Here is a 13043-nt window from a genome sequence, read left to right as displayed (position 1 = left end):
TACTTACTCACCTGTCAATGTAAGAGGTTCTACGTGGGTAAAACCAAATTACCATTCTTTAAGCGAGCTTCCCGGCATTTACATGCCATGCGTTCGGCCAACCCAGACTTACCACTAGGGCGCCACATCTTGTCTCAACATAATGGACTTTTCTCAGGGGTTAAATTTTTAATCCTCGATAGGATCCATCCAAGCCCCAGAGGTGGGGATTGGAATAAGATCCTCTTGCAGCATGAAACTCGGTGGATTGCCGAATTAGAGGCCAATCTTCCACCGGGCCTCAATGAGCAGATCAGCTTTAGGCCTTTTTTGGAAGGTTTCTCCTCCGGGGGTTGTGAAAAAGAATGACCAAGACCACTCTATATTTCGAGGACCTTATGTCACCGATTGTCTCCTTTCATTACCCCCTTTTCCACTCTGTCATTTGCCCATGTCAGTAATACATACTGGATTTTCCCTGTATTTATCACCATGCCCATTCATCCCTCAGTACACCCCCTGGGGATTCGCGTTCGAAGCGCATTTTGGCTTGACTGGCATCTCCCTTATTGTCACTCCTTAGCTGGGCGCACGTAAGCCGTCTGTCCTCCTTCCATGGGAGACGGCTTTTTTGACCTGGTCCCCATGCACCTTTTGGTGTTTTTGACCATGGGTCTATACCTGCGCCTATAACAGGGGCAGGGATCACACAGTGGACATTTTTCGTGCCCCTGTTTTTTCCTTTCTGCCCCTGGACCTTTTGGCCCACGTGTCCCCATTCTTGCATAATTATAATATCCTTTTAATACTACATCTTCTTAAATTGCTGTCCCTTTAATTTTATGGCTGAGCATACCTGTACATAAAGATACTGTATATACAAACCCCTGCTTGCATTGAGCAGCAACCGTGCTTACAAATCACTCTATAACAAAAACATTTATTTGCATCTTGCATTTCCAATCCTTCTTACTACTTTTTCCCTAGCTGACCCTTTTTATACCCTTCTCCTCCTGTACTAGTAATGGTCATGCCCCCTTTATTATACGTTTCTTATTCTCCAACATGCAACCAACTATTCTGCATATTCTCCACCCCCGTGTCAGGTGATCTTCCTGGTCACTTGCCATGTTTTTTTTTTTTTTTTTTTTTTTTTTCCTCCCTGCACGTCATTAGTGCGGGCTCCCACATGATGAGAGCAGGGCTTACCTGTCCCTCCCCTCTCCCCACTTGGAGGCAACGCCCCCTTTTCCACACTGACCCATAGCAACGCAGGCTCCTTTACAGACCCCTCCCACCTTACTCCTCCCCCTCTCCTATTTAAAAGCCAAGCAGCCCCACAATGTCAGACATTGCTGGATGGCTGCAGCAGCTGTACACACTCTACACTGCTTGTGTCTTCTTCCCATGTAAGTACTTTGTCCCTTCATGTTTCCCACCCTGACCCCCATACTATTGCTTTACATGCCACTTCCTATACTCTGTACATCTCTAAACTGGGATTTATTTCTTTCATTTATTTTTTAGCTTCCGATCCCTCTACTGACCTCTTTGGCCACTTTTTGTCATTACAGGTATGTCTCTAGCCTCATATATAAAATCTTGGTTCAGCTTTCTTTTTTGCGATCCTTTTTTGCGTTCTTTTTCGTTTTTGTTGCCTGCGGCACCGTTGATATTATCCTGTCCTCTTATTTATATTTTGGACAGGTAAAAATATATATATATACAATCAATAAACTTTTACGCTGTGACACTTCGGGCCAAAGGTCTTGCTACGCTGTGATTGATATTAGATGCCAGTCCTCACTCCTCTCCTTACCATCTGAGGCTTGCCATGCGTCCCGATTGCGATGTCCTTTTAAGGGGTGTGCTGAGCCGTTGAAACTTCTCGGGTGGTATGATTTTTTCTTATCTGTACCAGTTTAATGTTTTTCATCTGTATGTTATTATTTTCAACACATTGTCATTTATTTGTTTTCTAGAAAAGTTGTCTGTTACACTTTCTGACTCCACACATACTTCGGTCCCTGAAGAAGGAAACCCGAAACGCGTTGGGCCCAGTATTTATATTGTGGACTCTTCACCTCTTTTCCAATACACCCTATTAATGTGTTGTTTTTAAACCTTTGTACTATATACGTTTACTGAACGTTGTTTGATACCGTCCTGTTATTATTAAACTATTATATATTTTGTATCTACCATGACTACTTGTACTACTGTTGCCTAAAAAGCCCCACCCTGGGGGATCCTCCATTTTTTTCTGTTCATCAGGGGTGTCGGCAACTATTTGAGACCAAACCATAATAGATGTTCTATTCATATTTAAAAAAAAAAATGTATATGTATATATATATATATATATATATATATATATATATATATATATATAAATAATATATTTTTTTTGGGGGGGGGGATATTTATTATAGCAAAACAAAAAAAATATATATATATATATATATATATATATATATATATATATATATATATATTTTTTTTTTTTTTGTGTTGCTATAATAAATATCCCCCCCAAAAAAAAATATATTTTTTTATATATATATATATATATATATATATAAAAAATATATATTTTTTTTTGGGGGGATATTTATTATAGCAAAACAAAAAAAAATATATATATATAATATATATATATATATATATATATATATATATATATATATATATATATATATATATATATATATATATATTATATATATATATTTTTTTTTGTTTTTGTTTTTGTTTTGTTTTGCTATAATAAATATCCCCCCCAAAAAAATATATATATTTATATATATATATATATATATATATATATATAAACTTTCCCCCCCCCCCACTCAGTTTAGGCCGATACGTATTCTTCTACCTATTTTTGGTAAAAAAAAAAAAATAATAATAATAATAATAATAATAATAATAATATACGCAATAAGCGTTTATCGGTTGGTTTGCGCAAAATGTATAGCGTTTACAAAATAGGGGATAGTTTTATGGCATTTTTATAAAATTTATTTATTTTTTACTACCAATGGCGGCGATCAGCGATTTTTTCATGACTGCGACATTATGGCGGACACATCGGTCACTTTTGACACATTTTTGGGACCATTGTCATTTTCCCAGCAAAAAGTGCACCGATTTCTGTGAAAATGATAATTGCAGTTTAGGAGTTAACCACAAGGGGGCGCTGAAGGGGTCAAGTGTGACCTCATATGTGTTTCTGACTGTAGGGGGGTGTGGCTGTAGGTGTGACATCATTGATCGTGTGTTCCCTGATATAGGGAAACACAATCAATGACGGTGCCACAGTGAAGAACGGGGAAGCTGTGTTTACACACAGCTCTCCCCGTTCTTCAGCTCTGGGGACCGATCACGGGACTCCAGGGGCGATCGGGTCCCGGGACGTGCGCGACCCCACGGCTGGGCTTAAAGGGCCACGTACAGGTACGTGGATGTGCCCAGCCGTGCCATTCTGCCGACGTATATCAGCGTGAAGGGGTCCTTAAGTGGTTAAAGGGGACGTAACGTTACGTGATTGTGCCCAGCCATGCTGCCGACGTATACCGGTCCTCAAGTGGTTAAAAATGTTTTATGAAATTTCTTCTCAATGTGGATCGAGAGATACGGCACAAGATTAGATTACGGCGGATCATTAGACATAGGACGTCCTAAGACCGGGTCCAGTCATTATCTTACCGAGTCCTCCGGCAACGACGGAGGTCTTGCAGTTGGTGTCGGAGGCGGAGCAAGTAGTTGGAGTCATGCAGTTTGTGTTGCTGCTCTGGCCACTGCAGGTGTAACATTGTAGCGATAAAGCTGTAAAGAAAAAAAAAAAAAAAAGAGAAGTATAGTTATCTATACTGTATGTTCAGATTGTACATTCAGATCAATTACAGGACGCACCAAGAATTCTGTGTGTACACCACATTTCTGCCTCCGTCCGCTCAAACACCTCCCTATAAAATAGACATTCCTCTCATCTCCCCCATTGTTGGTTGGATTGGGTGAGAAATGGAAAATTGAGGGTTTACCAGCAGGGTGGATTTAAGTTACAGTGGAACCTTGGGATTACGAGTATAATCCGTTCCAGGAGAATGCTTGTAATCCAAAGTACTCACATATCAAAGCGAGTTTCCCCATTGAAGTCAATGGAAACTAAAATAATATGTTCCGCATTTACTTCAATGGCAAGTGTTGCGGTACCTCTCTTCCCGAGCTCCAAAGTACACGAACCGCCGCTAACCGCCGAAGTGCAATAGGTTCCAACCGGCAACTCTCTCCATACACCGTCCTTAGTGGCCAGTAACCCAATCCCCTCCAGTAACGAGACCAAGCTCCATTATGAGGGTAAAACACGAACTCATTTACTGTGGGCTACCCGCCCGTATTTATGCAGGTCTCCCGCCTGGTGGACACTCCCCTAGGGGACCAGATGGGAGACTGAAATAACAGACATTAAAATCTATAACTTTATAACTGCCGAACATTTTATATTCATATAACGTATCCCCAGATAGCCTGGAACTGAGGGCATATTATTGGGGAATAGCGCCCAGATCCCATCCGCATAGTCCGATCGCCTCGTGGTCGACATACGAATGGGCGACTTCATGTAAAACGGCAAAGCAGACGAACACAATATGTCCAGTATACGGATGGGTCCGTCACATGGGCAAGCAATACTGCATGTGGCCAGAGGTGGGGGGGGAGCCAGAGAGCCTTGTAAACACTCAGAAAGGGCCAAGGACACCTCGGCTGAACTCGGAAAACCTTGGGAATGGAGTATTTCCAAACGGCTCCAGCGCCCCCCCACCTCAGGACAAAGGTGGTACTGCATAACGCTTTGGCTTGAATCCTGCTTGTTTTGCGAGACACCTCGCAAACTGAGTCAGGTTTTTTTTTTCCAAACAGCGCTCGTATTGCGAAACGCTCGTTAAACGGCGTTACTCGCAAGCTGAGGTTTCACTGTACTAGTAAAAAAAAAAAAAAAAAAAATTGGACTTAAATCATTTTTAACCATTTGCTTACTGGGCACATAAACCCCCTTCGTTCCCAGGCGAAATTTCAGCTTCCGGCACTGCGTCGCTTTAACTGACAATTGCGCGGTCGTGCGACGTGACTCCCAAACAAAATTGGCGTCCTTTTTTCCCCACAAATAGAGCTTTCTTTTGGTGGTATTTGATCACCTCTGCGGTTTTTATTTTTTGCGCTATAAACAAAAAAAGAGCGACAATTTAAAAAATATATATTTTTTTTTTTACTTGTTGCTATAATAAATATCCCAATTTTTTTTTAAAAAAAATCTTTTTTTTCTCAGTTAAGGCCGATACGTATTTTGACGTATTTTTGTAAAAAAAAAAAAAAAAAAAAAAAAAAAAAAAATCGCAATAAGCGACTGGTTTGCGCAAAAGTTATAGCGCCTACAAAATGGGGAACAGAATTATTATTTTTTTTATTATTTTTTTTTTTACTAGTAATGGCGGCGATCTGCGATTTTTATTGGGACTGGGATATTGCGGCGGACGTATCGGACACTTTTGACACAAATTTGACGCCATTCACATTTATACAGCGATCAGTGCTATAAAAATGCACTAATTACTGTATAAATGTGACTGGCAGTGAAGGGGTTAACACTAGGGGGTAAGGAAGGGGTTAACTGTGTAGCCTGGGCGTGTTCTAACGGTGTGGGGGGAGGGGGTGACTGGGGGAGGTGACCGATGCTGTGTCTCTATGTACAAGAGACACAGATCGGTCTCCTCTGACAGCACGTGGAGCTCTGTGTTTACACACAGAGCTCCACGTTCCTGCTGTCACCTACCGTGTCACCGACGATCGCGTGTACCCGGCGGACATCGCGGCCGCCAGGTACACGCATCGGGTCTTCGGCGATGCGCCGGGACAGTTTTTACCCGCCGCGCGCCACCCAGTGGCGCGCGCGGGTAATGCACATAAAAGGCCGTGTTTAAACGGCCACTTGGCACTTGAGAGCCGCGCTGCGGACGTATTTTGTCTATAGCGCGGATCTCAAGTGGTTAAAGAGCAACTGTCACCCGTCCCTCAGCGGCTCCTCCTCTGACCCATTCACTTTAATGGGACTGGTGATGCGGCAGTGACACAAGGCGAGGGACATGGCGGCAGAAGTTGATTGGATGCCCGCTAACAAGCCATGATGGATCTGAAATGACAGGTACTCTTTAAAAATGTAAGTACTTATTCTTGCTGGTAGTTAGAATCTTTAAATTCTAGGTCTATTGAAGTTAATATTTTCAAACAAAATGAAGGTCCCCAGCAGCGAATCAGAAGAGTTTCCCTCTTTGGGCATGCTGGCGGGGGGTATATCTGGGGCACCGGCCATTTTTTCCGGGTACTCTGCGGGGCCCGAGATCCAGGTGCGGCATCCACCTTTAGGGTGCGCGCATCCGCGGGCCCAATCCTCGTGGCCGGCCTGTACGAGGCTGTGCACCTCGCGGAGCTTTCTTTTGATGAAGAAAGGGACCCCAGCGGCTTGCTGGGTTCCAGATCCTAAGCTGGGGGCTGAATGGTGAGTGCAGAGGTTGTCTGTGAGGCCTGGACGAACCACCGGGGATCCGATCACCGCGCTACGTGACAGGTATTTTTCTTTTGCCGTCAGTGGGTGATCCTGCAGAATAAGACTTACTGGGAGGATTCGCTATCCTTACACTTCAATTATACGGAGAAAATTTACTACGCCTGTGGCAGAGGCATTGTTTCCTCCCAGTGATCTGATTATTGCGAGCGACCCTTTGGCTGCCAGGTCCGAGTTAATTGCCTGTCCAAAGGGCACTTACCCACCCTGGCGAGGGTGGCGACGTTTTGAACTATCTGTGCCGGGAGCAGGCTTGCTCTCTATGTTTTTTGATATCCAAGGCCTGACGCTACAAGTCCTTCCTACTCGTCAACCTTTTTCTCCACTGTGTGTCATGTTGATGTTGGCCTTGTTGGGCCTGGAATAAAGCATTGAAAACTCACGCTACCGGCTGGACACTTGGGGCCAGATCCACAAAGAACTTACGGCGGCGTATCTATTATCTATTAAGTTCTACGATGCGCCGGCGTATCTTTGTTTTGTATCCACAAAACAAGATACGACTGAATGTGGGCTAGATCCGGCTGACGTACGTCTTTGTACGCCGTCGGATCTTAGGCGCATATTTACGCTGGCCGCTAGGTGGCGTTTCCGTTGATTTCCGCGTAGAGTATGCAAATTAGCTAGATACGCCGATTCTCAGAACGTACGTCCGGCGCATTTGTTTACGTAAGGCTTTTTTCGGCGTAACGTTACCCCTGGGTCTATGAGGGGTACGCAATGTTAAGTATGGACGTCGGGCCAGCGTCGAATTTTCCGTCGTTTGCGTAAAACGTTAGCGAATAGGGCTTTGCGGAAATTACGTTCACGTCGAAAGCATTGACTATTTGCAAAGTGATTTCGAGCATGCGCACTGGGATACCCCCACGGACGGCGCATGCGCCGTTCGAAAAAAAAGTAATTTACGTGGGGTCAAGTTGAATTCACATAAAACACGCCCACATCTTTGTCATTTGAATTCCGCGCCCTTACGCCGACACATTTACGCTACCGTAACTTTAGACGCAAGTGCTTTGTAAATACAGCACTTGCCTCTCAAAGTAGCGGTAGCGTAACTACGATACGCTACGCCTGCTTAAAATTACGCCGATCTACGCGGATCTGGCCCTTGTTCTTTTATCCACACTCACAAGTATTACCCCTAGACAGAAGAATTTGGTAACTTAATACGCCGATCCCAAATTAACCAGCGGCTCCTTCGGGGGTAGCGCTACAAGAGTGTATTATAGTCACATTATCTATGCATATAAATAAAAAAAAAAAAAAAAAAAGTGTCTATATAGAGTAGACTACCAAATATTTCAGATCTCTGCCTGGATCGATAAGTGGAACAAATATCTCAGAAAAACATAAATTACAATAAAGTGAGTGCCACACTATACACAAACAAATAATGCATAAATATGTAGACTTATAGCCAGATTCAGAGAGGTTTTTATGCCGGCGTATCAGTAGATACAGCGTCGTAACTCTGAATCTGCACCGTCGTAAATTTAAGTGTATTCTCAAATTGAGATACACTTAAATCTAGCTTAGCTAAGATACGACAGCGGGCGCCGTCGTATCTTAGCTGTCTATTTAGGCCGGCCGCTAGGGGCGTGTATGCCGATTTACGCCTAGAATGCGTAAATCAGCGAGATACACCTATTCACGAACGTACGCTTGCCCGTCGCAGTAAAGATACGCCGTTTACGTAAGGCGTTTTCAGGCCTAAAGTTAGTCCACCAAAAAGCTGGCCCAGCCAATGTTAAGTATGGACGTCGGACCCGCGTCAAATTTTTACGTTGTTTGCCTAAGTCGTTCGTGAATGGGGCTGGGCGTCATTTACGTTCACGTCGAAACCAATGAGTCTTTGCGGCGTAATTTGGAGCATGCGCACTGGGATACATCCACGGACGGCGCATGCGCCGTTCGTTCAAAACGTCATTTACGTAGGGTCATGCTTTATTTACATAAAACACACCCACCTCTTCACAATTTGAATTAGGCGCGCTTACGCCGCGACATTTACGCTTACGCCGCCGTAACTTAGGACGCAAGTGCTTTGAGAATACAGCACTTGCCTCTCTAACTTACGGCGGCGTAGCGTATATGAGATACGCTACGCCTGCGTTAGGCACGTCTTTTTGAATCTAGCTATTAATATAATCAATAAATGTAAGAGTCAAGCAAAGTCAGCATAGAATACGTGCAAAAAAAAAATAAAAAATAATATATATATATATATATATATATATATATATATGAAAGTCTGAGTGGTGGTCCCAAAAAACAAGTGTTGAGAAATGCTTCAGTGTGCAAAGGACACCTCTTGTGACCTCTTAGCAGCTTACCTCACAGCTGTTGCTCTAAGGAACTGATATTAATATAATATTAACTCTACACCAGCTAGACTAAATGCCCAGCAGATATAGAGAGATTCTCTGAGTGGTGAATCCAGGAAATTAGCACACGTGTTGTGGGGGGGGGGGGTAAAAGAGGCTCCAAAGGTGCACACACCTCCAGTGATACCAAGCAGCTTACCTCAAAGCTGTTTTAATGACAGCTTATAGCACCTCATGTAACACAGCGGATACTGCGATGAGCTCATATGCGGTCAGGGGAATCACTCTCGGATGATACCATGTGGAAAGAAAGGGGATGCTATGTAACTCTGTAACCCCAAAGTAGACCCAGTGTACAGCAAAGCATACTCGAAGGGTGGCAGTGTGGTCAAGGAAAAAAAAGGAAAGAAAGCACATCGCGTAATCCCATAAAAAAATAAAAGGGTGCACCTTTATTGGTAAAGAATACTCACATATACTTCAGCTATATGATCGGTGACACTTGTGAGCGCCGTGACTCAAATGCCTGCCGTCAGAGTGCTGGGTCTAGTGCTCCAATCCCGACGCGTATCGTCACGTGACTTCATCAGGGGATAACACTAGATACATTGCATAGTATTTATATGGTCTGCACAATTGGACGCCCAGCGGCCATTTTCTTGAAGCCCGCTGTACCTCAAGCATTATCCATTAAGACACAATGCAAATCGCCATTTTGCCTTAGATTCTACTGAGCAAAGTATCCCAGCAATGCTATTGGATAAGGGCACTTCCGGGACTGGCGGCCCAGGCATCTCTGATCGTAGTATGGAGCCTCTGTCAGAAGCTTCTTACCACGTGATCAGCCGTGTCCAATCACAGCCGATCAGCGAATGAACCGGCATTCCTCTGACAGGGAGAGCCGATGGGGGGGGGTGTCTTTAACCACTTCAATACCGGGACCAGAGAAAAGCAAACTTGAGCAAGACTTATAGGTGTAGCACTACCCCCTAAAGAGCTGCTGGTTTGTTTTGGGTGGCACGTTACCTCTGTATCTCCTTGGTATCCCTCGGACAGACTCCTCATCAATCAGCTTCCTCCAATTGGACAGACAGCCCAGGACCACGCACGGCAGATCAATTGCTCCGGACCAATGTGGTCCAGGAACACTGCAACGCGCACCCTGGCCAGGAGGGCCACACAGGGGGTGGTGGAACGACTGCCAAGCTCAAGGGCGGGAACAAGACGACCCCAAACCAATGGCGTCTGTCGTTTAAATACCCCTCCCCAGCATACACAGCAAGGTAGCCACCCTCTCTGGTTGGCTGCCAGGACGAAATATCCAACCCTACTGCTGCCATCTGTCGGCCCGGGGCGGAACTCACTCCCCAGACAACGACAGCATGCACAGACAGTACAGCCAAGCTAGGGCAGAGGCCCATAGGCTGCATTCACACCTAAGCGACAGCCGCGTACGCGTGTAGCGGCAGATTTGCCGCGATTACAAATTTTTCTTTTTTTTTTTTTTTTTCTAAAGTATTCCCATTGCTGTCTATGGGAAAACGCGCCTGTCGCGTGAAAAAAAAGGGTCCGGGACTTTTTTTCAGGCGACAGGCGTTGCGCGTCTATGAGATGTGAACCATCTCCATAGACGGCAATGGGAATTCTCCCCTCTAGCGACAGAAGCGTCCCGCGTCGGGCGTTTTGTCGCTTAGGTGTGAATGGGGTCTAAATGTAAACAAATAAACAGGTTCAGAGTCAACTACTTCTCTGAACTTCCCCTAAATTTTCAATAGCACCGTTTCTGAAGATTGCCAGGCGCTACATGTAGCGCTACCCTACCCCCGCAGGAGCCGCTGGTTAGATTGGGTCGGCATGTTATGTTACCTCTGCGATGTGTCTAGGGATGATGATGATGAAAGCAAATGACGGGATGTCCCAAATAGCAGGGTGTCGTTTTCTGTGCTTTTATTCTTGCCAAAACACGGCAAACAGTGAACTCGAGGTAGACAGAGAAAAATTGGTGAAAAAGAGAAATCGCAGATTCAGGCTTGGATAGAACGGAAGCAGTCCTGCTTCAAATAATACTCTCACTTTCGTCGCGCCTCAGCCGGAGTGGGTACAGTGTACCTGGACAGGCCTCTCACACCGACCTGGCAGCCAGAGTATCACTCGGAACTTGAGGAGAAATTAAGTCTCTTGCACAAACTTAATAGAACTGACAAGTCAGAACGGGACCTTTGCCACAGGTCCCTTCTCCAGAGCATAGGTAGTGAGGGAAGCAAACACGCATGCAAGTCCCGCCCACAGGGCAGCCATCAGGAATTATGGGGCCCCTTACACAGCTTCAGGCATGGGCCCCCTTGAGAAATTGAGAAGCGGGGGGGGGGGGGGGGTGCTGCGAACTGAGAAGCGGAGGGGGGCTGATGCAAATTATTTATTTATTTTATAAAAAGAAATTACAAAAAAGGGGGGGTTGCCATCCGGGACCTCTGGGCCCTTTAATAAAAAAAAAAAAAAGTTTAAGGGGGTTGCCATCCAGGCCCCTGGGGACCTCCGTGCCCCGTACAGGTGTACTGCCTGTACCCCCCCTGATGGCGGCCCTGCCCGCCCATATATGTATACGCTGTTCAAACCCCACATGTGAGGTATCGTCGGATGCGTTAGAGCGTGTGCAACAATTCTAGCACTAGACCTCCTCTGTAACTTGAAATTAGTAACCTGTAAAAAAAAATTACTGCCACAGTCCCTCGATGACGCTTCAGCCAATCAGAACCAGTGAACCTGATTGGCTGAGACGTCTGTCAGTCTTATCCAAGGAACGCACCCCCCCCCCCCCCCATGCATCCCTGGATAAGTGTTAGGCTTTCCGATTACAGCCCTTAGGCTGTAATGGGCTTCCAATCAGAGCCTCTGGCTCTAATAGACACTTCCAAAGCCAACCAGCTGTCGTTATTCAGATGGCCGGCGCTCACCACGGGGCCGACCATCAGAATAGTTGGCGGCAGCGGCAAAACATAGATTCAAGCAATGCATGAATCTGTGTATTGTATTCAGTGGTGGTGCGGAAGCGAGAGGGGGTGGCGCTCCGGCACCCTCTATGGACGCACCGCCACTGCTAGGGTCTCTACTAAAATAAAACATAAATATTTAAAGGGCTCCAAGTACATTTTTTTTTGGGCAAAAAAAAAAAAGCGATTTTTACATGCAGGAGCAGAGTGCCAGAACTGGCCTGGAGGGCAAGTGGTAAATATTTTTTTTCCCCCCTATGATTGTTGGAGGCATCAGTTTTGTAAAGACAGTGTAGTATTACAACATGCAACGTCAACTGATGCTTTCCATCCGCTAGGTTTACACCTAGGTGAGGGGTGAAACTATTGTATGCACAATCTTCTAGTGATAGAGAGGTGGAAGGAATGATGTAGCAATTATGAGATCGTTTAATATGTGGGAGAAATTAACTGTCATTTTCAAGTACAGAGAACATTAAAATCTTTCTCTAGCATACATAAATGAAAGGACATGGTAAGAGGTTTAAAGTAAGGGGGGGGGGGGGGCATGGGCATCCGCTGAAATTTTTTCAGAGGGGGACGCTTTGGCAGCGGCGATACACAGTCACATTTTACCCTTTCTTCGACCGCTAGCGGGGGTTAAAAGCGCCCCCCCCCCCCCCCCACGTTAAAATGTAAAAACACCCCACTGTGTCCCATGCATCTTTCAATATCTGTTTGTCACTACTGTGTACCCCCCTCTCCACAACTGCACCTCTGGACCACTTTACATTACACAGCACCCTGCATCACTGGACCCCTTCACATTACACAGCACCCTGCATCACTGGACCCCTTCACATTACACAGCACCTCACAGCTCTGGACCCCTTTACATTACACAGCACCCTGCATCACTGGACCCCTTCACATTACACAGCACCCCACAGCTCTGGACCCCTTTACATTACACAGCACCCCACAGCTCTGGACCCTTTTACATTACACAGCACCCTGCATCACTGGACCCCTTTACATTACACAGCACCCTGCATCACTGGACCCCTTCACATTACACAGCACCTCACAGCTCTGGACCCCTTTACATTACACAGCACCCTGCATCACTGGACCCCTTCACATTACACA

General features: G+C 45.3%; 1 protein-coding gene and 1 long non-coding RNA gene across 3 annotated transcripts in view; one reads left to right on the top strand and one right to left on the bottom strand.

Moving 5' to 3' along the window:
- The window catches only part of LOC120939780 (lymphocyte antigen 6E-like), a 440733-nt gene that overhangs the window by 303814 nt on the left and 123876 nt on the right, over nucleotides 1-13043 (bottom strand). The window lies entirely within an intron of this gene.
- Nucleotides 815-2180, top strand: LOC120939793. 2 transcript variants are annotated; one of them, XR_005749368.1, is made up of 4 exons: nucleotides 823-1388; nucleotides 1507-1553; nucleotides 1687-1874; nucleotides 1962-2180. It is a non-coding gene; the product is annotated as an uncharacterized LOC120939793 (long non-coding RNA). The 2 variants fall into 2 exon arrangements; XR_005749367.1 differs by having other exon boundaries at nucleotides 815-1388; nucleotides 1507-1874.

The sequence above is a fragment of the Rana temporaria genome, chromosome 5 (assembly GCF_905171775.1).
Source record: "Rana temporaria chromosome 5, aRanTem1.1, whole genome shotgun sequence".
Taxonomy (NCBI): domain Eukaryota; kingdom Metazoa; phylum Chordata; class Amphibia; order Anura; family Ranidae; genus Rana; species Rana temporaria.
This window is presented reverse-complemented; position numbering and strand designations above follow the sequence as displayed.